This window comes from Salarias fasciatus, chromosome 6, assembly GCF_902148845.1.
Source record: "Salarias fasciatus chromosome 6, fSalaFa1.1, whole genome shotgun sequence".
In the NCBI taxonomy this organism is placed as follows: Eukaryota; Metazoa; Chordata; class Actinopteri; order Blenniiformes; family Blenniidae; genus Salarias; species Salarias fasciatus.
Window position 1 is genome coordinate 40,372,089 of NC_043750.1, and position 27,583 is coordinate 40,399,671.

Below are 27,583 nucleotides of genomic sequence, written 5' to 3' on the forward strand. Positions count from 1 at the left end.
GCAGCAGCTTCCGAGAAGATGCTCCCCGTCCTCCGGTACCGGGGGAGGAGGGAGAGGCGTCATGCTACAACCCGGGCCGAGCTGCCAAAATGAGAGCGCAGAGCAGGGCGAAGGACGGCGGCGCGCCTCCGGGCTGCACGCCGCGGAGGAACGAGGACGGACTCGGGGAGCCGGAGGGCAGCGCGTCGCCGGACTCGCCTCTGGTCCGGTGGACCAAGTCTCTGCATTTCCTCCTGGGCGACCAGGACGGGGCTCACCTCTTCAAGACGTTCCTGGAGCGGGGAGAACTGCGTGGACACGCTGGACTTCTGGTTCGCCTGCAGCGGCTTCAGGCAGATGGACTTAAAGGATACCAAAACGCTGCGAGTCGCCAAAGTCATCTTCAAGCGGTACATCGAGAACAACAGCATCGTCGCCAAGCAGCTGAAACCGGCCACCAAGACCTTCATAAGGGATAGCATCAAGAAGCAACAGATCGACTCTGCCATGTTCGACCAGGCGCAGACGGAGATCCAGTCGCACATGGAGGAGAACGCCTACCAGATGTTCCTGACCTCTGACATATACCTCGAGTTCGTGCGCACCGGCTGCGAGAACGCGGCGTACATGAACCACGGCGCCCTGAGCAGCCTGAAGCTCATGTGCGGGTACCTTCCTCCCCTCATGGAGGAGGAGGAGTGGAGCTGCGGTGACCTGAAGGCCAAGGCGCTGGGCTCCGTGGTCGGACTGTCCGCCAAGAACCTGAGGGCCACGGCCGCCATCCGGACGGCGGCCGAGGTGCTGGAGAGCAGCTGCAGGTGAGCATCCCGGGTCGCCCTGTTGATTTCCAGACTCGCCGTCACTTATGGAGCTCGGCAGCGTTAGATACAAGGCAGTTATTTCAGGGAGAGGGGTATAAGGTACCTGATCAAAGGGTCTCGGAGGAGCGTGCCTGTGCGCTCGTGCCCTCCTGCCTTGCAGTTAGTGGAGGGGCTGGAGGGGCGGGGTGCGTACAAAACATCAATGCATCTGAGCCTTCCTTTTAAGTAAATGGTGTCTTGCAGGCAGCCCTCTGCCGGCTCGCTGCAGCTTCCTGTGCTTTGAAACCCTTCCTCCGGTTCAGCAGCGGATTGAGACGCCGATCCTCGCCGCCGTTACATTAAACAATGCGGTGTGTTCTCACCGCGCCACACACAGGTCCTGCACGCCGTCTCAAAATCTCCCTAATCTGGAGGAACGCTGGCGCGGCGCTGAGTTGAAAGAAGTTGTGCAGGGAGTCTTATGCCAAGCGGAGATATTGTTCTCTTGGTCAGAGATGAAAGCAGGAGTGTTTGTGGAAAGCATTTGGGCTTTTTATCTTAAGAGCTCGTCCCACACATTGTCCAACAGCTGAAATCTTTTCAAGCCAGGAACATTTTCAGAAACTGGATTTTATGCATGAGCCTCATCAAGGCTGCTTAAAACTTTTTCTTTTCTTTTTTTTTTCCTCAAACTACTTTTGTCCTCACATCTGGATGCAATTATTACTCACAGGGCTGACAACGTCTTGAGCGCTGTGCTTCTAGGAAAAGTGTGATTTCTAGATAATCTTTACTTTTCCTGTCAAGTTGCTCAAACAGTTAATGAGCGCAGAGATCCAGACAGTCTCCATGTGTCTGTCCTTTCTTTCATGACAGTGTTTCAGACTCGTTGATAGAGTGATCGGAGCACCTCAGCACTGATGGGGGTTGGATCCTTCATGTGAGCAGATGTCAGATAAGATCAGAGTCCGGTTGGAAGTGGCCATGTTGAGCTGGGAACCAATAAGCAGCGGGTTTGTTGACATGTGGGCACATCCTGCTGTCCCGGTGCGATCCGCTGCATTCTTGTTTTTCACAGAGAGAGGAGCGGCGGGAGGGACGGAGCCCCCCTCTAACCCCGCACCGTCTCTTTAGGTCAACCAATTTCCATCTCAAACATGTGGAACTAATTTTGCCACAGCACAGATCCTTTTTTTTTCCTCCTCTCCCTGAGAAACTTCCAACACTCGACTCCAAAGTGATTAAAAAAAAAACAAAACACAACAACAAAATATCCTGGCTTCATCCACTGATCCTGCTTTCTCACACATCGCGAGCGTCACTCTTTTCCTTCCTCTTTCTTTTCTGTCCAGCACTTTTATCTCTCTCTTTTTTTTTTTTTTTGAAGGAGAAATCTGTCTGACAGAGACGAAGCATGCTTTGGTGGGAGACAGGGAGAGACAAGAGGAGGGGAAGGGGGAAGACAGGAAGGGGGGATCATGAAAGAAAGAAAAGAGATGGAGAGAGAGAGGGGGCTGTGCAGAGAGCCCAGCTGTGCTAAATACCTGACTCTTTGCGTGGACCTTCCAAAGGTCAGGTTTGTGCTTGGGGCCTACGGCTTTAGTCATGCTGGGGTTCTCCTCAGCACTCCCGGCAGAAGGCATTCTCATAAAGAAAGGGGCCCTCCTTCCCCCTTTCCTCTCTCCTTCTCACTCTCTCTCTTTAAAGCTCAAGTTCCCCCTTCCTCTCCCTCTTCCTCGTCCACCCCCTCCACTACTGGAACAGGAATGCAACACAGCAGGAGAGAGTAGAAAGACTGAGAGAGTCGGAAAGGGAGGGGCGGAGTGGGGGGGGGGGGGGGGGGGGGGGGGGGGGGGGCTCAGACTGGATGATCGCAGGGAGGGGAGATAAAAGTGGAAGAACACGGAGGAGAAAACACCGTGAGGAAAGACGATCAGACAGACCCCAGCGAAGGTGGTAGAAGAGTGAAAAAGGAGTGATATTCTGCACGTCTGCTCACTTTAGGCCACTCCAGCGGTGAATGTGTGACCTCCGGTGCTTCAGAGGGTCGTGACAGTGAAACAGTCTGCATGAGGAAAACACACTGCAGTCGTCCCTTCAGATCAGGGGTGTCAAACACCTTTCAGTTCCTCATCCCGAGTGGGCCGGACCGGTGAAATATCGCCAGAATAACCTTTAGATCTAAACTTTAAAGTTTTTCTTTGTTGTGGCGCAGAAGAAATGTGATCAAAATGCCGATATTTTCACAAAAAACAAACAATTACTACAGAAAATGACTCCTTTCTCAAAATAAAAGTATTTTAAATGAAACCTTCTGGTGCAAAATAGCGTGAAATATCCTCTAAACTTCTCCTCTCGCTGTTGCATTGTGGGTGTTTTTTCTAAACTCCCCTTTGACAGCATGGCTTTGAGGCTAATGCTAGTTAGCTAGCTTTGATAGCTTTGATCACTGACCTCTCAGCTGCCGTCTCAGTGTTGTTTTGTGTCCACTACTGTTAAGTCAAACTAGATTTTCTTCAATTTTTGGTGGTTCGGCCGGATTGGAGCCTCTTGTGGGCCACAGGCCTTATGTTTGACACCCACTGTTTTAGATGAACGCGTTGTCACTTTTCCCAGCTTGCAGCACATGTCATTAAACCCAGGCGCTTGTGTTTGCCGTTGCAGATCCCACCGCCGGGGAGACTCGGCCAGCCCCTACTTCGTCAACTCCGGCTACATCTTCGCCCCCGCCACCAGTGCCAACGACAGCGAGATCTCCAGCGATGCCACCACCGACGACTCCATGTCCATGACGGACAGCAGCGTGTAAGTCCGCCCGTCCGTCCGTCCGTCCGTCCGTCCGTCCCGGAGCCTCATTTCCACTCAGCCGCCGCTGCCAGTCGCTCTGTTGATTGCATTATTTCCACTGTATCTCGCCGTACCTGGAGCAGATTTCAGGCAGCGCCTTTCCAGGAAAACGTCTCGGGGTGTGAGGGGAAAACTCTCTGGCCTTGTAGTTGAACACTCAGCTTTTCCCGGGGCTCTGGGAACGCTCTGTTGAGAAATAATGGTCTGTAATGTATTTTAATTATCCTCTATGATTGACTCCAGGTAATTCTATTAATGTGCAGTTGTTGCGGCGGCCTCCGGGGAGATAACTCTGGGAAAGTCATTATGTCTGAAGACCTTTTGAAGTTTATTCTGATGGGTTACAGGCTGGAGTGAAGGCAGAAAGAATGAGACCGTCTTGATGTGGGTGGGGGCGTTGCCTCATTTTCCTCAAAGTTGATATGTATCCATCCCACCCACCCTTCTGCCACAACAGACTTGTTTTTTTTCATATTATCTAATCGCTGTTTCCCTTTGAAGAGCTGCAGGAGAGGGGGAGGGAGGGAAGTGGCCATTCGGGCCTCAAGACAAACTCATTGAAAATGTTGGCACCAAATGAAAGAAGGCTTACTCACATGGTGGGTCGGTTTCCTGCCACTGGCCTCTGCGGCGTGCTGAGATCATGTGTCTGCAAGGCTTTCACAGGGGTTACTCATTTCTAGACTTTGGGACAAGACATAAGGAACTCCCTCTGGCCGAGCCGGGACACCCTGCGCACACCCGCCCGCCCCTCCGCGGCGTCCCCTTCGCCCCGCCGGGCCAATCGCGGGAGTGCCGAGGCTCCAAGTGCAAGGGAGTGAGAAAATAAAGTGCACGGAGTATAAAGGGCTTAACTGAATCGCTTTCAGCCTATTGTTAGGTGAGGGGAGCTTAGCGGGATAAGAGGGTGGCTGGCTGCTTTGAAAATGACTTGCACAACTGAATAGGAGATCCCCATAAAGTGAGGGCCCATGCAGCCATGAAAGAGTCCGGGCTGTTTTCCCTCCGCCGACCCGGACAAAGCGCCCGGCCGTCACACGGCCCCGCCGGGCGGGGACGGAGCCGCCGGCCGATAAAAACATAGTTAGCGAGGGGGAAGTCGGGGAGCTTTTGTTTGGGAACGGCGCTTCGCGGCTAAGTTTGGGGTTCTTGTTAACGCGGGAGCTCCTCTGGGCCGTTGAGTCTCCCTTTTGAAGAGTTTCCTGTGTTTCTTCCTGCGCCTTGAGGGATGATGGCTTGTAGTCCCAGGGGTGCAGTTTGCCATGAATTGATTGTGGCTGCTGGAGTTTGCAGGTGATCCTCCGCAGCCTGCCTCCTTTGTGTGATCCTTCTCGACAATGTCACTCTGAAATGTGACTTGCAGAACTTTGTCAGATGGTTACAGTGGAGGAGCGAGCTAATTGTGTGCCAAAGTCATCCTCTGTGAGCCGCTCTCACCAAGGTCTTCCGCACAGATCGCTCCCGTCCTTGTCCTGAGCTCTCATACGAGGGAACAATTTGATTAGTGCGTCCTTTCATAGTGGTTAAAAGACACACTGCAAATTTGAATCTCATTTCCCAGATAAAGAACAAGAAGAGAAGGATTTGGGAAGGGGGGGCAGAGGAAGAAAAAGGGTGGGGGGGGATTTTTTTTCTCTTTTTGCTTATATCTTATTTATGGATTTACTTGGACGCTGGGGAATGCTGCTGCACCAACTTCAAACATTACCTTATCTTACAAACCAGCCTTTTGATGTTGCTGAGATCAGAGGCTCGCAGCGGAGCGCTTGCCAAACGAAGATGGCAGCGGGTGCATATGTGCATGAGTGTGAGATTTCAAAGAGGCAGCAGAAAAAGTAGCGTTTGGGCTAGGTCAGACACTTCTGAGCAGCCAAAACGGCCAAGATAATTGGCCCAGCTTAAGTGGCAACTGACTGGAAAAGCTAGCAGACAGAATGAAAAATGGAGAATGAGATTCCCAGAATAAATGCCTAATTGTCCGGAGACTACGAGCATTCAGAGCTTTATCTCGGGTTTCATATTAATATGTCAGAGCTACAAAGACAGCAGCACTTTAGCAGCGTTTGCTAGCACGCCGCAGTCTGAAGTACTCTCCAACTTTAATTCCTGCCCGTGTTAAAGCACCGCTGTCGGAGTTGACGCAGACGGATGTCATCTCGGCGGCGGGGTTTTCCTTTGAAGCCTGCAGCGAGATGTTTAGCATACCCCCGCCATTGTCCCGCCATGTTTTGTTATGCGTTTTTTTTGTTGTTGCCTCGGCTTCAAGGGCTCTCTGGCCTTTTGATTTAGCAGTAATGTGCCCAGTGGGTGATTACTGGGTGTCGGTCACTTCAGTGATCAACTCTCTCCTCGGGGCTTTTTTTTTTTTTTTACTTAACAAAAACAAGCTAATGGTGCTAATGTGACCTGCACGATGAATCACTGCGAATCAAAACAACACCCTGTGAATGAGGTCGTTTTCAAAGCTTTTTTTAAAAAAATATATGTTCATGTTGTCGTTCTGCAGAGATGGGATCCCTCCGTACAAGCTGGGCACCAAGAAGCAGATCCAGCGCGAGATGCATCGCAGCGTCAAGATCAACGGCCAGGTCACGCTGCCCCACTTCCCCGTGAGTCCGTCCACTCCTCATCCCTCTCTGCGCCTTCCCGTCCCATCAATGCAAACTTTTTTTTTTTCTGAGACGGCTCGGCCCCGATTCCCTCCAGAAGTTCCACTTGGTTTTATTTCTTTATTTATTTCCAGAGCTGGTGTTGTGACAGAATACTATATTTCATTCCCGGCGCTCGTTTTCATATAAAAGTCTCAGTAAATGAAAGGCGGCATTTGCATACCACTTCATCTTCTGCTGTTTCCAGCCCCCCCCAGCACACACACACACACACACACACACACACACACACACACTGACACCCTCCTTTCCCCGTTGCAGACTCTTAACCTGAACTTGTGTAGTCGTCTTTGTTTGTCGCCGCCATCTAATATTTTAGGTTCCATTCACATGAAAACGGTGCTCAGAGACACAGAAACATATCTGAAAATGCTTGAGCTCCATCTGGAGCACATGATGCTCAGTATCCAGGCAATCAGATCAGTGGTTTCCTTATATCGTGTCATGACTCCCAGTCCAGATCCTCCTGGTCCTGGTCCTGGTTCCAGTCCAGATTCTCCTAGTTTTAGACTTGACAGTCACCGTATTAACAGTCCAGCTCGGAGTTCTGTCCATATGAACGTCTGTGTTCTCCATTGTTCTTTGGAGTGTGTTTTTCTCTGTGGTTTCATGACGAAAACGAACAACAGCACCAACTAGTGGCCCGACGTCAACCTGAAACTTTTCTGAAACATAAAGACAGAATCGAAGCGTTTCCTCTTGAAGCGCCGTGGTGTGAACGAGGCCCTCGGTGAACTGGCCGCGTTGAAAAGGAGGAGCATCGCTCTTCAGTCCCACTTCCCTTCAATCTGCTCCCATTAGTATTTGGGTCAGACAGTGTGTGTTCTCTGAATCTGAGGCTTTTTGGACCTGCTGAAGTTGTTGTGAGAAGGTTTAAGGAACTGGGTCAGCACAGTCTGACACGGGTTAGGAGGTAAAGGAGACGTGAAAAAACAAATCTGAAATTCTTTTGTCTTCAGATCCAAACACAGGTATGTGTGTGTGGAAGAGTTGTGTGTGTTTGTGCATGCGTTTGACAGTGTGTTGTCTATTCTCCCAGTTTCTCTCCCTCCCTCCCTCTCTCTCTCTCTCTCTCTCTCTCTTTTCCTTTCCCACTTGCACTCCTTTAATGTCTCCCTCCTGATTTGGAGATGGCTCTGTCTCCCATGATGCACCAGCCCCAGGCAGCGGGGGCCCCGTGCAGGGCTGGCGCTCCTTTGCCAGCAGCTCCGCTTGCCTTTCTTCTTCTTCCCTTCATCGTGTCTACAAAGAGATGAGAGGAACAACAAAAAAAAAGAGTCAAAATCAAGAAAGCCAGTGTGCCAAATAACAAAAAAGTAAGAAAGGGAGAGAGAGAGAAGCCGGCGCATATAGTTAAAGAAAAAGGAGGATAATGTGACTAGAGTACCTCTGAGCTGCCCTGCATGCAGCCGGGAAATAAATTACTACTTCCCTTCAGATCTTCCCAGTATTTGACTCCTCTATCCTCTCCCTCCCTCCCTCTCTCCCTCTCTCTCTCTCTCTCTCTCTCTCTCTCTCTCTCTCTCTCTCTCTCTCTCTCTCTCTCTCTGCCACCATTGCCACTTCACCAACGCACATCTCAATCCTCTTCCCCTTTTTTCATGCTGTTAATTTTGTCTCCCTCTCCCTTCTTCTTCCCCACTCTCTCTTCTCTGTCGATATCTGGCTTTTATTCGGAGATTTAAAGCCGCGTGTCCCTCCCACCCCTAGTGTGCGTTTGATGTTTGACAAGGGCCCTTTGAAGTGTGCTGACTTCAGAAGCAGCCGGGCTGATGGCTTGGTCGGGCTACAGAGGGTGCAGGCAGGGGGCCTCCCCTCCGAGCGAGACCAACTGCTACCCCGTCCCCGCTACCCCCGTCTCCCCCCCCCCCCCGCCCGCCCGGCAGCCTGGCACCGCCGAGGGCGCCGGGCACACGGAGATCTGGGGAGGGACGGGCAGCGGAGGAGGTTCGGGTTAGCCCGGGGGCAAGGGCATGTGGATTAGACCTTTTTGGAATAGTAGCAGGCTTTTTGGAACGGGGTAGGATTAGGGCAAGGGCAGCGGATTAATGCACCATATTGCATCCATCACAAACACTGAGCAGTCACACTCCCACACACACACACACACGCATTAACGAGCCTGTCCCCGCGTGTCGCTTCTCCTGCAGAGGACGTACCGGCTGCCCAAGGAAATGACCCCCGTGGAGCCGTCGGCCTTCGCCGCCCAGCTCATCGCCCGGCTGGAGAAGCTGAAGCGGGAGCAGGACACCATGAGTTCACTGGAGGAGAGACTGCAGCAGATCCAGGAGGTGCGGCTCCCCCGACACACTCCCGCTCAGCCCGGAAACTCAAACTTATATCCGAGTTGGCTCAGGATGACGCTCCTATGCCGCACTACAAAAGCCCTCATGCTAGCTTTTAGCATGTCGAAGAACAGGGTGCAGACCGAGGGATTTAAAAGTCTGTCTTGGTTTACCCACTTCTTCCCTTTTCCCTCTGTGTCCCGCACTATTTCATCTGGAGGAACTTTCAAACTTATGTTTCTAGACACACTTGAAGTTCCTTCAAATAGTTAGCACTTAGTTACTCTCCAGTGGCACGTTTGCTGAATATGTGTAGTGCCAGTCTCTTTGTGAGGCACAGGCACACTCTGCATTATAGATGAAGCGCACCCAAAGCCTGTTAGCGAAGATAACAGTGCGGCAAAAAGGAAACTCAAATCAAGTTATCCAGGCGTTTGCTCTCGCTGACTTCAGAGGACGATAGATATAAGTTAGTGTAAGCTGAGACATGAATTCCTTTGCTGGCTGCTCTCTCCACGTGTGACTTCCTGCATCAGTCGCCTCAACTTTAAAAAAAAAAAACTGTTTGATGTGTGCAGGAGGAGGAGAGGGAGGAGAGCAGCGACCCGGCCAGCAGCTCGTCCCTCCACCAGCCCCTGGTCCCGGCCGGGAGTCAGTGCGAGGAGGATCCGCAGGCCATCCTGGACGAGCACCTGTCCCGGGTCCTCAAGACGCCCGGCTGCCAGTCGCCGGGCGTCGTCCGCCACTCGCCACGCTCACGGTCGCCGGACCGGACGGCCGCCGCGGTGTCCCCCGGACACTCCGGACCCTTCTTTGGTGCTTACACCGGGTCGCCCAAGGTCCTGGTGGCAGGCAGGCCGTCCACCAAGCACATCCACCACCACTACATCCACCATCACCACGCTGGGCCCAAGACCAAGGAGCAGATCGAGGCCGAGGCGGCTCAGCACGTGCAGTGCCTCTGCCCTCAAGGGGGCGCCAACTATTCCGACTTCACACCTGCGTGAGTGCAGCTCCTCCTCGTGTCCCTCCGGGTCGGATCTGGCCCGCCATGCCGTGCCGCTCGTCTCTAACCCGCCTCTTTCCTGCCTCCAGTCGCTGCAGCACTTTGTCCAGACGGCCGCTGAAGGCCTCCGATGAGGGCGTGACCTCGCCGCGCCTCCCCCTCGTCGCCACCGACCGCTCTCAGAATGTTTGGCAGTGGATCCTGGAGAGCGAGAGGCAGGGCAAGCACAAACCACACAGGTGAGGGTCGGCCAGGAACCGTCACGTCCGCTGGTCCCAGTTCAGACCACTTCAGTGCTTTCTCACTGTTGAGCGTTCTCAACGTGACTCGATCCCGTCGTCTTTTCATCTCAGCAGCACTCAAGGCCTAAAGAAGTCCAACCCACTTGACTCCAAACCCCCGCCCGGCCGGACCAACTCCTCCTGGGGCGGAGGCGGCATCGGCAACGGGGTTCACCTCCGCGGCCATCACCCCGGCCACCCGTTCATCCAGGACCCCGCCATGCCACCGCTACCTCCGCCCAACACCCTGGCACAGCTGGAGGAGGCCTGCCGGAGGCTGGAGGAGGTTTCCAAGCCCCCAAAGCAAAGGTGAGGAAGCTGGGCTGCTGGCAGGAGGAGCATTAAGCTTTACGTGCTCCTGACTCATTTTCCACATTCGGAGTGACGTCCAGCGGTGTGTTAGCTGATCAGTCATTAATATGTTGGCTTTGACAGGCATTCAACAGCAGCCAGCTGCCTTCAGAGAGACCGGAGCCATCCAACAGCTGCCTTCCCGCCTGGATGCAGCTCGCTCGCCAGCCCTGGACTCCAGACAGACGAGTACGGCCTTCTTCTTCTTCTTCTTCTTCTTCTTCTTCTCTTTCGAACGGGACAACCCCGTCTCTGTTCCTGCTGCTCCTCTCCTCTCATCTCTGTCTTTCTCATTTCATTCCACCCTTGGATGCGTCTTCTTTTTTTTTTCCCTGAGCATTCCCTTTGCTTTCCAAGCTCGTGTTTCCGCCCTCTTCCTCCAGATTTCCTCGCTCGTGTCTTCAAAGCGAGATGCTGTGAGTCAGCATCGCTTCGTCTTTGAACTCCTCTTCTCTCACTTTTTAATCATTTAAGATTAAACATGCTTTAATATGGAATCCGAACTTCCCACCCAACTCCCAACACACACTCTTCCACACACACTCTTCACCGCCGGAGCCCAGCAGAAGTTGCTGCTGGTTATTCAACATCTGCCCACTTCACGTGTGCCGTTGAGCTGCGCTCCAGTGGTCGGGTTGATGCCTCACGGCCACGTCTGGTGGTTTCATGTTTCTAAAGTGCACTTTGAAATGAAAGCTTCAATAACAAGTCACTCAGTCATTCAATTGGTCATAAAGATAAATAAATATAGCACAAACCAGAAAACTGAATTTGTTTCTGTCCTTTTTTAAAGAATGGTTTTAATCTGTGGCGCTCTCAGTCACTCTAATCTGTGTTGGAGTGAATGAAGTGTGCACAGCGCACGTTAGATTTTTGAAGACACACTTCCAGCCTGTACTTTGATATACAGGAAATGTTTTTGCAAACAATCCAGTTTACTTCGTCATAAGTCTTTTTGAAGGTAGAAATAGTGATTTTTGGTGAGTTAAATGCATTTCAACAGACTCTTTATAAAAATGCAACATAAAGTGACTGTGAATGAACATTTTTTTAACTGCACTATGATGTTAGAATGATGAATATCCGCGGATTTAAATTACCCTTATAGTCCTGTCTGATCAGTGTTGATGGGATTTGGCGTGCATCCTTCTAATCATCCAGACTCAAACAGTGTTTATGATAGCTGCACAGTTCAAAAACTACCAGAAAGCTGAGAAATTAAACTTTGTTTAGATATATGAGTCACTCTGGTGGCTGTCAGGACTTCTGCAGTACCACCGTCCGATTGTAACAGTACCATGAAAAATGCACAGTAACATTGAAGAAAGTTGACATTGTCGTAGAAATCTGAGCATCAGAGTCTTCAGAGCGGATCAGCCGTCACTCCCCTCTAACAGGTTCTCCTTTTGTGTGCGCAGGTCTAAAGAACTGGTGGTCACCTACTTCTTCTGTGGCGAGGAGATCCCCTATCGCAGCATGATGAAGACCCACTGCCTCACCTTGGGTCACTTCAAGGAACAGCTCAGCAAGAAAGGCAACTACCGGTAAATATGCCGACTGTCAGGACACCCGGGGCTCGTTCACGCCGCAACGCTTCGAGTGAACACGACTCTCAGGGGAAAACACTTTTCTTACTGTCTGTCTACTGAGCATGTGCAGAACTGCTGGTTATTCCTGAGGTCGGAGGTCGAAGCGATTTTCTGGAAAGTTCCACTTTGTCTTCACAAAGTTGCATTTTCAGTGGCTCTAAACTTCGTTGTCGTGTAAACGGACTCGGGAAACACTACGAAAGCTTTACATTTTCACCCGGAACGGTCTGTGGTGTAAAAATGTTGCTCGTCTGAGCGCGTGATGAAAGAAGCGCCGCTGATCCCCTGGATTCAGAGCTGAGAGCGGCAGAAGGGGGGCAGCCGGGGGGAGCTGGAGCAAATTTTTTTCTCACATCTGGTACTGATTTCCATGCTAAGGCAGCCTTAATAAATATGGCTTTGAAGCCCGGGCCATTTTATTTTGTGCACAAAGACCATTGCAAGGCCTTCAAATTCCTCCTCCACACTGTTGCATCAGGCATTAAAATCAAATGCTGCGAGCACCTTCTTCCCCTAATGACAGCCAGCGCGCTGCATGATAAGGGGAAATTCCTAAACAAAGTATAGACTTGTCGGGTAATTTCGAATATAATAATAGCCAGTCAGATCAAAGACTTCTCGCACGAGGAGGTGCTGGAAGACGTCCAGGCCGGCTTCATGGAATCGCTGCTGCGTAGGTTTCTGCGCCTCTCCGCGGCACTCGCAGCTCGCCAGCCCGTGACTTCAACATCAGCTTTTAGCACATCTGCTTGTTAGGCGAGGGAGAGAAAACAAGTCATCGCACCCCTGCTATCCCATAACTCTTCGGGAGGGGGGGGCGGGGCCGGCGTCTGGCTGCCGCGGCGGCAGAATGTGTGGAGCTGGTTCATTTGGACATGGCAGCGGCACAGCGGAGAACAGTCCGCCGCCGCGCTGCCAGACGATATTGGTGCCAGATGTTGTGAGGAGAGAAAAATCCTGCCACATAAAACATGTTCCAGTGGAGAGACTGCTTCTGCCTATCTGTCTGGAACAAAGGGATGACTCTCAGATATTAGTCAGGGAAAGTGTGGAGATTTCTTCTGAGAGGGGGGAAGATTTTATTCAGGCCCCGTTTAAAACACAACACTTTGAAGAGAAAATGGGAAACTTTCCTTGTGTTTTTGGTGCCGTTTCACACAACATCAGTGGTGTTGTTCTGCTCATGCTCAGTAGATGGATTATGAGGGAAAAACACATGAAAATTACATTATTTTCAATGTTTCTGCTACTTCCATGGAAACAATAATCATTTTTAAAACGTTTAGAGACTGAAGCGTTTCAGTTTGGAGCTCGTCATGTTAACGGCAAACCGGGCAAAACAGTGCCAGGAGTTATCTTGAGCATCTGCGTGCGTGCACACACAGAAAACACAGCGCCTACTGGTGGCCTGGCATGGAAGTGACAGTTTGCGCTGCGAGCGCGATGGAAAGATTTCCCTCTGCGAGCTTTAATTTGTCCCACGGAAGAGCGCGGAGCAGCAGAAAGCCTCAGCTGTGATTTCTCTTCACTTGTGTGTAATTACAATCAACATGGAAAATCAGAGTGTGTGTACGATTTCCGTGCACGTGTTGTTTGAATGACTGGAAGCTGAGCTCATAAAACTCCGACTCCCCCCTCAACACACACATTTTTTTCTTTTCTTTTCTCCCTTTTTATATTCAAACGCAGGCACACACGGGCAAAATGAGGCATTTTTCCATTACAAAGCTTATCATTAAATCCCCTCCCGCTGATCTTTTTGCTGGGTTTAAAGTAGAGAGGAGAAATCATTAGGAGCTGCAGGAGACTTCACAGCGACTGGGACCCGGCTCACCCTGGGAGTTATCTCTGCTTGAGAGAAGAAGAAGAGTGGGCTAGCGAGGTGACCCCTGACCTCCGGGAGACTGTCTGAGCAGTGCCCCCCCACCGCCACTCCGGGTAAAGCCCCTCAGACTCGCCCATCACGCCCAGTCGGCGAGCCGAGGACAGCCTCCGCTCTGCCGCCTCCCCCCTCCGCCGTCCTCCTGCTCCGTCTTCTTTTTTCTCCTCTGTTCTCTCCTGGTGATCGGAGGGCTGCCCAAAGTGTGTGTGTGTGTGTGTGTGTGTGTGTGTGTGTGTGTGTGTGTGTAGTCAGTGTGGTCTTGCAGACTCTCAGGCACCTGAAATGTCAACCTGTGTGACAGAAAGGCCCTTCATTTGACAGCCAGCCCAATTAGAAGCCATGGAGACACGAGGAGGGTCGGGGGTGCCGTGGAGGGGGGGGGCGGGGCCGGGGGCGGGGCCGGGGGTGGGGGGGCGCCTTAAGACAGCCTCTAATTAACCCTTCAACTTTAATAAGACCTTGCAGGACAGAGGGGCATGTGTCAGGATGAAGTGGACGGGGAGCCGGGTGTGTGTTTGTGATGCGGAGTCGGCCGCTGCCTTTGAAGTGAGCGGGGATGGCGTTGAAGGCGATGACTAAGTTGTTTTGAGCAGGATCCATTTCTGGCTGTGTGTGTGTGTGTGTGTTTGCGTGTGTGTGTGTTTGATTTGGACTAAAGGGAGCCGTGTGCCAGTGTGTATATGTAAAAGTGGTGGTGTAGGTGCCTCAAAGCTCTTTAAAAAACACGATCAAATGTATCAGATGCTCTCCTGCTGCCACTCTGTCAGCTTTCTTTTTTCTTTTTTTTTTTTTCCACCCGTCTCTCACCTACGCTCCACGCTTTCCAATGGCGGGGGCGAGCGGGGCTCCACTGGCAGAACGGGTTGTCTTCCAATCAGCCTGTCGAAGTGCCCGTGGGCAAGCTAACAGTCACGTGGCTCAGAGTGCATGTCCAGCAGCCGGAGTCTTACGTCTGGCAGTGGGAGGGTTTCAGGGACGGCTGTCTGAAGAACCGCTCAGGACCGCAACGTTTCTAGTGAAAACGAGTGATTTTTACATTTTTAATTCAGAAAAGTTTCACGTTTAGACGGCAGCGATCTGAAAACGATGCCCGTTTCCATGGAAACAGCAGGAACGCTTAAAAAGAGGGAGTTGTTTTCAAGAAAATGGGAGAATACGGGCATTCATATTGACAGACCACCAAGTTGAACTGTTAATACAGTGACTGTGAACTCTAAAACTAACAGAACCAGGAGAACCTGGACTGGAGGAAGACATGTTCTTACTGTCCATCTCCTAGCTCCTCCTCTGCGTTTTCACTTGAAGTCATTGCGGTGTGAACCAGCCTTCATTGGAGAAACGTTATGGTCAAACTTACTCTCGTAGCGGGTTCCTGAGGTCCCGAGTACAGAACTGCTTGAAACAGCCGCAGGCTCCACCTGGGTGACGTTCTCCTGGTCTGACCTCTGTTCCTGGTTCCTCTGTGCAGGTACTACTTCAAGAAGGCGAGTGATGAGTTCGAGTGCGGCGCCGTGTTCGAGGAGGTGTGGGAGGACGCCGCCGTGTTGCCCATGTATGAGGGCAAAGTCCTGGGCAAGGTGGAGAGGATGGACTGAAGACCGCCATGTTTCCGACCGAGCCACGCCATTGGCCGCCCTGCCAGAAGCTAAACTGTCCCTCCAGATCTGGAGCAACAGACTCTGAAACTAAACTCTGGACTCCCACTTTTTTAATTTTTTTTTCTTAATATTAAGCTAAACAGAGTTAATATATCCAGCACAAAAGAGGAGCGAGTGAAGGAAGACGAGCCAATGAAGTATGCCGCAGCCAGAGGAGGCCCCGCCCCTCCCTGACTTTCTTAACCAATCAGCCTTAGAAACACAAGGGAACGACAGGAGAGACTCTGAACGCCCGACAGGATGAGGAGGAGGAGGATGAAGATGAGCCCAGGCCAGTGGGGGAGGGGGGTAGACCCCGCCTCTTCTTGAATATAACCACTGTTGTGAAGTGCTGGCGGACTGACGGTGCCACCAATCTGCTCTTAACGCCCCCCCCCCCCAATGGTCACATCATCATACGTGTGCATATACATGCTGCATATATGTATATATACATGTATTATATATAGAGATGCTTTTTTTTTTTGTCTTGAGTTGAAAGTTTTTATTGAGTATTTATTGATTCCCCCCCCACCCCCCCACCACCACCACCACCCCCATGAATCTTCTCCAGCCCGTGACCCTGCGCCCTCCATGTTTCCGGCCAATGGGCAAGCTGCTTTGAATGTTTGGAGAAAAACCGGTGGTGTTGTTTCGTCTCGTGTTTCCGAGGACGTGACGCTACGCCTCGCACCTCCCACAGCCTTGTAGCCACGTCTGACCCAAAACCACCCCCCCCCCCCCATCCCCACTCCACCCAACCTTATATGCTGCTGATAGTTTTTACGTTTGCCCCCCCCCCCCCCCCCCCTCCATCCGCCTCCTGTTTGCCTCAGTCTGTGGACGGAGCTCAGATCTGTTTTTTGGTTGTGCCTTTGTTTGTAGACCAGGCGTTGCACGGGGACGAGGGGGGTGGGGTGGGGTGGGGGGGGGCACAGAGAGGAGACCTGGAGCACGACTTGTACCATCTAATAATGGCAGAGTTTACAGCCCGCACACCCAAACCACAGGAATCGCTTTGCTTCAGTGAGAAAAACCAGTGAAGACCTGCGGCTCCCACACCTTTTGAATGTTGTTACAATAACAGCGTATAGCAGAGCTCCTGTATACATTGTAATTATGCATTCTGAAGTATGGACACACACACACACACACACGCACACACACATCGCTGGTGTTTCTGAGTACAGCACCTGTGCCTACATGGATGCCATACCATGTGCTGCCCTGTTTCAGGGTTTTAATATATATCCCTTGGTTTTCAGAAGGGTTTTATGTTGAGAAGATATTTTTATGCTTTTAATAATATCCTGTAATCATGTTTTATTTGTTCTGTTTTTACACCACAGCCTCTTTTTGGTTTTGTTTTTGTTTTTTTGTTTTTTTTGTTCATTCTATCTAAACTGTAAATTATACATTATATAAAGAGTTTCATTTAAAGATTTACATGGACCTATAATTATTGTAATTATTGAGAGATGTAGCCTTTATTAAAGTTTTATATTTTTCAAATGAAAGCTATGATTGTTGGATTTCTTCCTCTTCTTTATCGATGGTTTTCACTCCACACACCTCGTTTCAAGTGAAAATGGAAGTTGAAGTCACTGAACACGGCATCCAGGGTGGAATTTTCTAAAATATATCACTTTAAAAATCTCTAAATAGGTGGAACCATTCAATCATAACATGCTTCTGGTGTCCTGTTTTTATTAGGAAACTGATGTTCTGTGATTGATTTAGTTTTTTCTGGTCACTTTCCAGTGATCGGTTTGATCAGAGGCAGTCAGTCCGGGTCCTGGAGGGCCGCAGTCCTGCATGATTCAAACACTCCTCCTCTCCAACACACCTGAACTCACTGAATGGATCATAATGAAGCTCTGCAGGAAGCCTGAGGACAAGCCAATCAATCAACCAATCAATCAATATGATCAGTCAGGACAAACTGTGCAGCTGTGCTCCAGCTGTCCAGGATCAGGGACCATCCCTGGTCAGGTGACCCAACTTCAACTTAAAAAGTTAAAAAAAAAAAAAAAAAAAAAAAAAAAGAACAACAACAGACTTTGGAAATAAAAAACAGGGTTATTTATTGCTAGTAATTATGAATTCTCTTGACACATGGTGACTCATGAATAGTTGGCCCCTCAACATTTTGTTTCCACTGGGACTCGAACCACGATCCTCACACACTGGAAAGCAAGACTCAGCCCTCCACAGATCACTGACTGCCAGATCCTTCAGCATGTTTTCACACTAGAATGTTCAGAATGTGTTCCATAGATTATCTAAATAGCTGTTTTCTATAAAAACAATCAAACTTCTATTATCTGTCACCTGGAATTTGTAATGACTTTCTTCAGTGAAGTTTATGATATTTGAGGTAAATTAACGTTTAATAAATTTAGTTAAGTGAAAGTTAAAAGTTACAAAATGGAAACCTGATGAAAGCAGGAAAGAGAATCATGGAGCTATAGAAACAGAAATAAAAACGTTCTGTCATCAGTATAAAGTGTCACTGAACATCTCATGATGTTTAATCTTCTGAAACAGGAAGTAGATTTAAGTTCCTGCTGGTGTTTCCGGACATATCAGGCATCTTCAAATGTAGTGATGCAAAGCAAAGTCTGAAAAATAAATGTGCTCAAGTAAAATGAAAAATATTTGATCGTACAATAAGAGAGCAGAAATACTGTGAAACTCGTTTGACACTGGATGCAGAACAGATCTGGAGCGGATCCGATGTGGATCCGTTCCGTCTCGCAGCAGCAGCTGCAGCCATGACGTCGCAGAGTGATAAACAGCTGGATTTACACTGGATGCATTTTGCTTGTAGCCTGACGCGTCCCGTCGCCGCAACAGGGTTGCAGGCTTTTCCTCCACATACCACGGGCAATACGACAGGGACGTGACGAAAGATGACAGACTCGTAACGTCGCGGACGGCCGTACGCCGGTCCTCCAAAATAAAAGCGCCTCCTTGCTCTCCCCGACACACCTGGTGGGGATGGCTAACCTCCGCTGCGCAGTGGCAGATCTGCTCCTGATCCGATCTGCATCCACCGGAAAATGGGCTTAACTTTCCACCTCTCACCGGGGACCCGTTTCCATGACAACACAAAACTTTTGTGGCTTTTCTGTTGTCCATTTGCACGATGACGGCGCTCGCAGCTTTCAGGAATCGACTCCCGAGATGGAACTTTTACACAACGAGTCAACTTTGTCGCCGTGGAAACAGGTGAAAACGCAGCTTTCTGGAAACTCTGCTCCTGAGCTCCAGCCTGGTCGTCTGTCCATATGACCGTCCATACGAAACAAAAAATGCATATTCTGTTAGTTCAGCCGTGCTCAGTGGAGAAAACCAGTCCCGGTAACTGGCGTCGCTGGCGTCCCTTCCTAAAGAGAGCTGCAGCGGTGGAGAAGCACTTGTTGCAGCAGGACGAGCCTCAGAGGGAGGAAGAAGCCGACTGACGGTTGTTTCCAGGAGCGAAGACGAGTTGTGAGACGAGTGCTGACAGTTACCTGTTTCCTCCAGGAGCTTCAGTCTGCAACGTAACAGCAGACTGGTGGTGGAGGGGGGGTGGAGGGGAGGTTCACACACACCAAAATTACTAATATAATTAATCAGAGTGTTTCCTGGAGTCGCTCCTCACTGCCTGCAGTTTGCACAAGCAGGAGGAAGAAAATAATTGAAGTTGAAATTCATGAATGCGGGGCGCTAATCCAGGGCGTAAACAGAAATCAGTGAAAGCCTGTAACCTTTTGAAGCGCTCCGGTCCCTCAGTGGTTAAACGTGCGGCTTCTGCATGCAGCTCTTAAACGGCAGACATTAAGCATGGAAATGAGGGCACGGGCTAATTGGTCCTATTAAAGAGCAATGAGGACCAGCGCTACTCTCTGACAGTCAACACAAACATTAATGAAGCACCCTGCATCCCCTATCAGAGGGCTGAGGCATGTTTGCCTCAATTATCTGGCTTTATTTCAGCAGCGGGGGAAAAAAGGAGGAAAAAAAAAAAAGGGTTTAATAGCAGGAAATAATTCAGCGGAGGGGAGAGAGCGATGCCGACGCTCACTCGCTTGTACAATTCAATTCAAATTGTTGACATAAAAAGAGACTTTGCAATTGGCAAAAAGCAGAGCTAGCCACGTAACAAAGATAACAACAGTCATTACTGACAAGCTTTCACTTCCCACAAAATGATTTTCTCATTTCTCTCTCCCCTGGTAGCTGTTCCTGGCAATATGGCAAAAAAAGAGGGAGAGAAACAGACAAGCCGCCAAAGCTTGTCACATCTCGGAGATCCTGTAGGTTTCCTCTTTCTTACAGCGTTTCTGTGGCTGAACAGTTTGTATTTTCAACTGCACCAAATAGCAGATGAATTTTCCAGACTCATCAAAGGCACAGAGCTGTGGCGCTCCGACACGTCGTCCGTGCATTACATCCTCTCACGGCCCTGAAATCCATTCCTGCACGCTCCGGCCCGCACAATGAGGAGGGTTTAATCAGGCTGAACCAGCAAGTTCCTGCTGAACCGCCTGGAAAGGGGCAGGTGTGACCCTCCGACCCCCCTGCGGTCCCCCTCCGACCCCCCCTCGCCGCTCTTCCTAACTCTATTTTTACAGCCTCTTGGGGCTCCGGCTTTGAAGGGAAACCTATCCAGGAAAATTGCTTGCATTTTTCCCCACCGGAGCGTTGATAGACGGACATTGACTGTCGCGTCCCCCCTCCTCCCTCGAGCCCCCCACCCCCCCACCGCACCTCCTGCTATCTCCTTGCAGCCAAAAGACGCTTTGTTGAAGTGCAGGTTACAAGACTTTAGCTCCAATCTTAATTCCAGGAGCTGGTATTTGTCCCGTCGGCTGAAACCTTCATCGCCTCCTTTTCTGCGCCGTCCTCGCCTCAGTGGCTCGAACGGAAAGGTGAAAGAGGGAAGTTTGATCTGGTGAAAATGGCTGAAATGTGCTTTGATTAGCATCAGTGAAAGGTGTGAAAACACAAACTCTTCAAGCTTTTTGTGAATCCAGTAAACTTTAAGTGGGCTGTGTGAATCTCTTCAAGTGAAAATAGCTTCCACAGTGTGACCTTTTGATCTGAACACATGAAAGAGACACACGAACATTCTACATTCACCTTGGAGGGATTCTTTGATTGTCTAACTCGCTGTTTGGGAGCAGAAGAGCTGCCATGAGAGCGTTTTGGAAGCATGATGGTCCTGCAGTCCTCTGCCACATGAAGCTGTCTGGTAGGAAAAGAGCAGGTTTTCAAGACGCTCTACTTGGAAACTTTGGGCTGATATTCTAAAAGTTTGCACGTGATATTGCACATGTGGAAGCTGGACTAATAACTGATCCATACCGATGACTGAATCTGACATTTGTAGAAAATAACACAAGATGTCTTTTTAGCATGCTTGGCTTCATGAGTGGAATGTTGACAAACTCTTCCAGATCTCACAAACAATGAAAGCACTATGGAGCTTTAGCAATGGATAATGTGCAGCGAAGTTTAGCATCATCCGATATCCTGCTTCTGTTTTCCACACATGTAAGAATGAGCTGCAGGCCACATTCACACCACAATGTTTCCAGTGAAAACACATCATTTTTATGTTTTATTTTAAAAAAAAGTTCTGTGTTTGCACAGCAACATTTTAAAAGTGATGTCCGTTTCCATGGGAATGACTGAATTTCTGAAAACGATGCAGTTTTCATGTTGGTCCACTAGTTGTGGGTTTGTAATGAAACCACACACACATGCTGCAGAGAACAACACACTCTAAACATTAACAGCGGAGAACATTCGTACGGACAGAACACCAAGTTGGATTGTTATTGCAGTGACTGTCAACTCTGAAACTACCAAGTCCAGGAAGATCTGGACTGGAACCAGGACCAGGAGGATCTGGACCGGGAGTCATGACGTTCTGGAGGAAAACTGATTGTCCATCTACTATGCATGTGTATAGAGCGAGTTGTTACGATGCTGTGCATGTGCAGTAGAGGCGTTTCAGTAAGCCCCCCCTCATTTCCATGGAGACCGAGCATCTCCAAAAAGTTGTGTTTTCAGTGACTTTGACTACCGCTGTAGTAAATGGACCCCAAAGTTTAGTGTTTTCACTTGAAAAGGTAAACGGGGTCTTGACTGAGCGTGGCTGTGCAGAGAAACATTTCCTCAGCTGGCTCGCCACCACTTTTATCTACAGACTTTATCATGGGGCCTTTTCTGATTCGCACTGCTTCTTCAAATCTTTCTGAATTCATTATGTTGCTCTTGTTTCCCCACAGATTCTGATTTACTCTGATTTACGTCTGATATTTTGGATAACTTCATGTGGGTTCGTGCTGATGGGTTTTAACCCTCCACGCAGTCCCTCCTCGGCGGACTGCAGCTCACAGGGATGATGCTGTTTTCAGCAGACTGTTCTCATGCGAAAGCCTTGTTTGAAGAGTCACTCATGGTTTTACTGGGGTTATTCTGGTTAAATACATGCAAACTGAAAGCAGAATTTATTTGCATGAGCGTGCATTTCTGCCTGCTTCAGACGGGATCTGAGTAAATGCGGCGTGCTGAGTGTCCTCATTGTGGTGGATGTCACTCCTCCACATCCCTCGCTTCCCCGACGGCCTCTTTCAGCGGGACGGACCTGGAGCCGTTCACAAATCATTTGAGCTGAAGCGCTACACGGGCAGCCAGATTTCCATTTGATGTTTCTTTAACTTCAGTTTAATTTAAAGCGCGGACCCTTTTTTTCATCGGCGCTCGGCTCCGATTTCCTGGCAGCGCCGGCGCCTCTCCGCTGCCACCTCGTTCGCCCCATATGTCCCGCACCTTCGTCGCTGTCTCTTCTCCAAACATTCACATCTCCTTGCATTGTGGTAATTGGCATTGCACGGTCGGAGCTATTGTAAACACGGCTGTGTGAGTCTGGTATAAAGAGGCACCAGGCGCTCCCCAGGCTAAGCTAGTGTGCGAAGCAGGCAGGGCTGCTGCCTATTGTGCTGCCGGAGCCTTTGTAGATTTGCAGTGGGCCCCTTTTTAATCGCCTTCTCATACGCCGCCTGCCGACTCGCTTTGCATATTTAATTGCCAGGTAAAATCATTTTGTCGACAATCCGTTTAATTATTTGATTGTACAGTAACCGTAAAGAGTGAGCGAAGGGAAGTGGAGGGGATAAAGGGGGATAGAGAGAAGGAGGGAGACAGAGAGAGAGAGCAGCAGGCAGCGGAGAAAGAAAGAGGTCTGTTGCCAGAATAGACATCAAAGCTCTGCCTTGATGTTGATGTTGAATGGGCATTAATGGTTTCTGAAGGCAAGAGATTGCACAGGAAAAAAAAAAAAAGAGGGAGAGAAGAAAAAAATAAACCCTCCTTTTTCTCTGACAATCCCGCCAGCCATCTCAGTAAATGCATAAACACTGGAACCCAGTGCCAGATAGAGAGGAAGAAAGAAAGTGAGCGCGAGAGAAGCCAGTTGGACTGTTCGCTTCGCTTTCCTCCAGTGACCGAAGGGCGAGTGACGCAGGTCAAAGGCTCTGATTGGAGGTGATTAGGAGGCCATCAACGCTCTCAACCTTCAGGCAAAAAGATTCAAATCAGCCTCACTTCCAGTTCTCAAAGAACAAACGTGTCTTTTTCCTGCTTCGGCTCGGCGTTGGCGCTGATTTCCGCCTCCGTGCAGAGGCTGCGAACCCTCCGAGGCCGCTCGCTTCAGGATTTCCATGAAGTCGGATCAGCGATTCGGAGCACGTCGCAGTCCTGAGCTCGGTTCTGCTCACCGTTTCCCCGACAAACACAACTCTGTGATCCACTTCACGTTTTATCAGGACAGTCTGGAACATCCTCTCCAGTGTGAAAGAATAAATCCAACCAGGACAAGGTTCCCCCTGACCCTTTTCTCTGGTGATGCTTCCCCTCATGAAGCTCTCTGGCGCCCCCCACAGGATTCCTGCTCCTCGCTTTGAACACTGTGGACGCCTTCAGGAGTTCACTGTCATTTTATGTCTTCTTCAGAAGATTCATTACAGTTAAAAAAGAAAAAAAAATAGAACTGAGACGAGTGAACAGACAAACGACAAAAAGCCTCTAAATGTGCAGCTTCCTTATTAAATCAATTATACTTTATCACAGCAGGAAACGTCTGGGAACACTTAAGACGAAAACATGAAGCAATTTGTGAGAATATGAGAATGTTTCCTTGTAAATATATTTTCATACTGAAAACTCTCCAAACTGTTGACGTTATCACCAAATGCCTGAAAGACGTCTCGTGTTTCATGATGTGTGTGAGCGGATTCAGCTTTCTGCAGGTGAGCGGTCCAAACTCAGCTCTCCTCTGAAATTCATCCAAAAGCACCTTGATCCCTGTCCATCTGTCTGTCTGTCTGTCTGTCTGTCTGTCTGTCTCTCTGTCATGATGTGTGTGTGAGGGTGTCTCCGCTATCTGGAGGGAATATCTACATTCATCATAACCTTGAGGATCATGCATGGCTGTGGAACAAACAGAACTCTTCTCTTTATACTCACTTCACATGAGGAGGAAAAAAAAAAAAAACAATCTGACATGATTTTAGACTCCAGGTTAAAAACAGACAAACTTTCTCTTCGCTGCTGATGAAAATCTTTTTTTTTTTTTTTTTTTTTAAAGTGTTTGCATTGGCGGCGTGATGCTAAATGATGGATCCTGACTTAGTAAAACCTCTGGTGGTTTTCCTAGAGCAGCTCCTCCAAACTGTTGCAATGAGGCATTATGGTCAGAAGAACTACTGAAAACACACACACACACACACACACACACACACACACACACACACGATTTAGATCCAGCGCTCTGCCTGGGTTCATCAGTTTGGGTTGGCTTCCTCAGAGAGCACCACTGGATGGATTTGGTGAGAAATGGAAACTGAGAAGTAATGAAGTACTGGGAAAATAAGCAATTTTAACATAAAATTGCAGTTTCACTATTGTGTTGTTCCTTACACAGTCTGGATGTTAGCTGAAGTTCCATAAGAAAGAGTGTTAGTGCTGCTTATATGTTCTTTTCATGATGGCAATCATCTAAGATGTTACTTGTACTCTATCAACATTATTTTGTGTCATTATGTAGAGGAGTTATAACATTTGTTTAATCATAAATGTGCTTCTCTTCACAGAAGATAACATCTCCAGCTAATGCTAATGCTAACAGTCTTCACCAACGCCACAGCCAGTGAGTAATGATCAAACCAGACCGCCGGTCGTCCTCCATGTGCAGCTAGTCTTTATTTACTACCTAACCTCACACCACCGGCTGCCAACACTCACATAAATCCCAATGAGGAAATCATAACCTTTGTCCCGTTGAGAGAAATCTGATTTTATTAGGATTTTTCTCCTTTTTCAAAATACAGTTTCTAAGTCAGGGATAAACTTTCCTGTTTGATTTATGAACAGATTCCTTGAGAAATTGCGGGCTGAACTGATTATCGCACAAATTGCTTTTCTGTGCCCACAGCAATGACAAACTCAAAGGAGCGTGGAGCAGCTTTCCGGGCCTCTCTGTTCTCATTCAACAGCATTCTTTTTGGACAACATTTGTTCATTTATTTTAGGCGCATCCATCCGTCTCTTTCTCTTTCTCTCTACCTCTGCCAACTCCGTGTCAGCGGCGGAGAGGCATTGTCTATTTTGTCTAACTACCCCCTGTCGGGTCTCAAACCACCCCCAAGGGAAGCCTGTGTTCTTTGGGCAAGATACAGCTTTGGGCCAAAACCACTGTCAACAAGGGGAACAATTTGGCTGGCAAGGGCCGTATTTACAGATCGGTGAACCGCAGCTCCATTTAGCGCCGTTCCTCCGTCAGTAAACACCGCAGGACGGTATCTCTGTCAGATCTCCGACGGCGCGACGGAGATAGAATCGCCTCAAAGTGGATCCGCCGCTCGGACCGCCATTGTTTCGGGGTCCGGAGCCGCCGAATCGTTCGATAACACACGTCTGCGGAGGCATGAGGGTTTGTCCACATTCCTGAGTGACCGGCAGGAATGCAGTCCCTCGAAAGGCTTCGCCTGTGGCCTGGGCTCCGAGGGTGTGCAGCGCATTCTCAATCCGTCCGACGCTTCTCCTTCCTCGTCCCATCCTGAATTTTGGGAGGGGCGCTTCTAAAAATACAAGGATGCAGCGATTGAGGCCTTGTGGTTTTTCACATGAATGCTTGAATCGAACTCCCCTCGGACCGTCGTGCACTCAGAAAGTATGTTAATGTGTCAAGATACGGCAACCTTGAGTCTTGTTAACACGTTGGCCCACATTACATTGTGGCCAGCTTGGTATGCAAACAGAGAGCTGCTTTGGGGTCAGAAAAGGCTTTGAAGCTAAACTTACTCCTGTCATAAAGTTATATTTGGGACAGATGAGACCAATAAAAATGCACCAGACTGCAGCTCTTGAAGTCCACTCATGAACTGGTAGCATGGAAAAGTAGGAAAACCAAACTCTTTTACAAGAAAAAGGCTGCTTCTGCAAGTTTTGGTTGTCATTTTGGTTTCACGTTGTAAAGAAATCCTTTTTTCTAGGAATAATACAATGCTGCTCAGAATGCAGGAGCGCGTCTGAAAGGCCAGTCGGGTCATTTACACCAAGGAAGGAAAGAAATATATGCAACAATCTAAACCGATCATTTGTCTGATTGGTGACATTGATGCCTCATGTTTGATAATCTGTGAAGACTTAATCACATCTGTCAATCGAAACGGTTTTGATTTTCTGTTTTTATTCCTGAAAAGTTTCCTGTTCATTCTTTAGGTCCACTCAGCTTCTGCTGCTTGTGGGAGATTCGTCTTCACTTATGCAGACGATGGTTTAGTAAATGTAGCGTTGGCAGAAAGCTGTTCGCTTTAAAAAAAAAAAAAAAGTGTGCAGCAGACATTATGGTATCCGGCTCTGTCGTTGTTTCTGATTTATTTGTGCTCACAGTTTGTAAAAGAAGCATTTACAATATGCAATCCTGCACGTTTCAGGAAACTTGGGTTTTCCTTGTTTACATGGAGACCGAGGCATTTCAAAAATGTGGCATTCAAAAGATGCTATTTTCAGAGAATCACAGTGCCATTGTCACATAAACAAACTCCTTTACTTGGAAACATTTCTGTGCAGAAAACAAGTCCTATACTGAACTTTCCATGAGGCGAAACAGCTGATAATTTGTCAAAGTTGACTAAAGTTTTCGTATCTGTGACTGAATGATTTTGATAATAGTAAAAACACTGAGGGAACTGCATTTATTGATTAAAATAATGAAGTACAGATTTCAGAATGTATTCAAGTACATTTGGGCGGCTGTGGCCATCTCTCAATTGAAATGTTGTAGGTTCAATTCCCCATCTTTTTAAAGTGTCATTGAGCAAGACACTGAATTCTAAACTGCTCCCTGTGGACGAGCTGCCTCCATTGTTAACAGTGTAAAGCTGCTCAAGTGATGGAAACACACTGTATACTGAAATCCATTTGACATTTACAAAAGTAATAAAGTGATTTTTCATTAAAGCTGGAGCAGGAGAACACCACTTCCTGTTTCCAGCAGGTGGCGCTGTGACTGATTGTGGTGCAGCGTGTGCTGTGTACTGAATTTTGTAGCTGTAGGTGAAACATGATGCTTATTTTTCTTAATTTTGAACCATTTCGCTGGTATTTTCCCCCACACCATGAACAATTTCACCACGTCTGATGTGCTTCATTCCGAAACTTTTCACATAACCCTCAAACCCGAAAACACTTATAGAAATAATAACCTGAGCGATTTGAACGGGGTCCTAGGCAGCCTGGATGTGTGGCCTCGGGCTCAGACCCTGAATATTGACACACATCGACGAGCTGGTTTCAGTGGTGGACGGTTGTCGTATGTGCTGACATGTTTGTGTAACTATTGTCTGTCAGGTTCAACAATCCAGCCCCCTTCGGTTTATTTTAATAGCGCCGCGAAGACATATCCATCTCATGGCACGTTCACAGAGAGAAACCCGACAATCCCACATGAGCAAACACGGGCGAGAGCGGAGACGAAAAACTCCCTTTCAACAGCAAAAAAACCCTCCAGACTTAGAGGTTGTGGCTTTCTGCTGCAGCGATGGGGTCTGAAGACGGAGAGAGAAGAAGAAAAAGATCCGGCGGAGACGACCAAACAAACCGCTTCCTCATCAGCAGTGACACAGATCATGACTTCACATAAAACACAACAAATTCAGTGTTATTATCCTCATAGAGATTAATACACAGAATGGACTAGA

The 27,583-nt window shown here is 48.9% G+C and overlaps 1 long non-coding RNA gene and 1 pseudogene across 1 annotated transcript in view; one reads left to right on the forward strand and one right to left on the reverse strand.

The window, feature by feature from the left end:
* On the forward strand, nucleotides 1-16,805 carry LOC115390272 (axin-2-like; annotated as a pseudogene).
* LOC115390274 (uncharacterized) overlaps nucleotides 15,496-27,583 on the reverse strand; it is a 14,239-nt gene continuing 2,151 nt past the window's right edge. Inside the window, exons 2-3 of the long non-coding RNA XR_003931661.1 lie at nucleotides 18,234-18,246; nucleotides 15,496-15,571 (exon numbers count right to left, since the gene is read on the reverse strand). This is a non-coding gene — a long non-coding RNA (uncharacterized LOC115390274). The remainder of the gene's footprint in view (nucleotides 15,572-18,233; nucleotides 18,247-27,583) is intronic.